This window comes from Piliocolobus tephrosceles, chromosome 10 (genome assembly GCF_002776525.5).
Source record: "Piliocolobus tephrosceles isolate RC106 chromosome 10, ASM277652v3, whole genome shotgun sequence".
NCBI lineage: Eukaryota > Metazoa > Chordata > Mammalia > Primates > Cercopithecidae > Piliocolobus > Piliocolobus tephrosceles.
The window spans coordinates 112405320-112406794 of NC_045443.1; the positions used below are offsets into that span (position 1 = coordinate 112405320).

At 49.2% G+C, this 1475-nt stretch overlaps 1 non-coding gene across 1 annotated transcript; it reads left to right on the forward strand.

Annotated features, from left to right (window-relative positions):
• The first annotated feature begins 915 nt into the window (after nucleotides 1-915).
• LOC111539115 lies at nucleotides 916-1010 on the forward strand. Its single transcript, XR_002730585.1, has one exon. It is a non-coding gene; the product is annotated as a small nucleolar RNA SNORA27 (small nucleolar RNA).
• Nucleotides 1011-1475: the final 465 nt, after the last annotated feature.

Genomic DNA, 1475 nt, shown 5'->3' on the forward strand with positions numbered 1-1475 from the left:
CCCCGTGTAATTTCAATTTGAACTCTCCCTGGAGCGGCCTTTTCCCTCTTGTTGCCTGCCAAGTCGTTTGAAGGCTGCGCAAACATTCTTCCTCCCTCCCGTTCGCGCGAGTCTCGGTCTACACCCGCGAGGGGAGGCGGAGGCGGAGGCGGTTACTCCGAGAGTTCCGGTGGATTGTAGCCTTTCAGCAGCCGCCTTCAGACAGTTTGGGAGGACAAAAAGCGTTAGGGGAGGTGAAACGCTAGAATAAATGCCCCTAGGACCACCGTGCTTCTCAAGGGTTATGGTGGGCGTGTGTATGTGTGTGTGTACACATTCCGTAACCCACATTAGAAGTCTTGGGAAGGGGGCCGGGCGCGGTGGCTCAGGGCGCGGTGGCTCAGGTCTGTAATCCCAGCACTTTGGGAGGCAGAGGCGGGAGGATCACTTGAGGTCAGGAGTTCGAGACCAGCTAGACAACATAGTAAAACCCTCCTGTGTACTAAAAATACAAAAATTAGCAGGGTGTGGTGGCATGTGCCTGTAGTCTTGCAGTGCTCCGAGATGGCGCCCCTGCACTCCAGCCTGGGTGATGGAGCCAGACTATGTATCAAAAAAAAAAAAAAAGAAGTCGGGAAGGAAGACAGTGGAGACACACAAGGAATGATTCAACTGAAGTAAGCTTCAGCACTCAGTAAGTGTCCAGCTCTGTTCTTTCCACAGATTGCCTCCTTCAATTTTCAGCCAGTTTTGTGGCTAGGTGTTAACACCCATTTTACAGATGGGAGAAATTGAGGCTGACTGTTGAGGTTAGTTTCTCAGCCAGACTGTTGAGGTTAGTTTCTCAGCCACCTTACTAAAATCTAAATCCACTTTTGAGCAAGTGTTCTGAAGAACAATAATTATCTTACAGCTTAATATATAATTATTAAATACCACTCCCCTTTCACTTTACCATTGGGGCTTATGTCTTTATTGGTTGTTCAAGTGGGGCAAAGGAAATAGCCTTTTAAAACTTAGAGGCCAGGTGCAGTGGCTCTTGCCTATAATCCCAGAACTTCGGGAGGCAGAGGTAGGTGAATCGCTTGAGGCCAGGAGTTACAGACCAGCCTGGGCAACATAGTGAGATCCTGTCTCTAATTTTTTTTTTTTCTTTGAGATGGTGTCTTGCTCTGTCATTCAGGCTGGAGTGCAGTAGTGCCATCTCAGCTCATTGTAACCTCCACCTCCCAGGTTCAAGCGATTCTCCTGCCTCAGCCTCCCCAGTAGCTGGGATCACAGGCATCTGCCACCATGCCGGCTAATTTTTTGTACTTTTAGTAGAAATGGGGTTTCACTATGTTGGTCAGGTTGGTCTCGAACTCCTGACCGCCAGTGATCTGCCCACCTTGACCTCCCAAAGTGCTGGGATTACAGGCATGAGCCACTGCACCCAGCCCTCTATACAAAATTTTAAAAATTAGCCAAGCATGGTGGTTTGCACCTGTAGTCCCAGC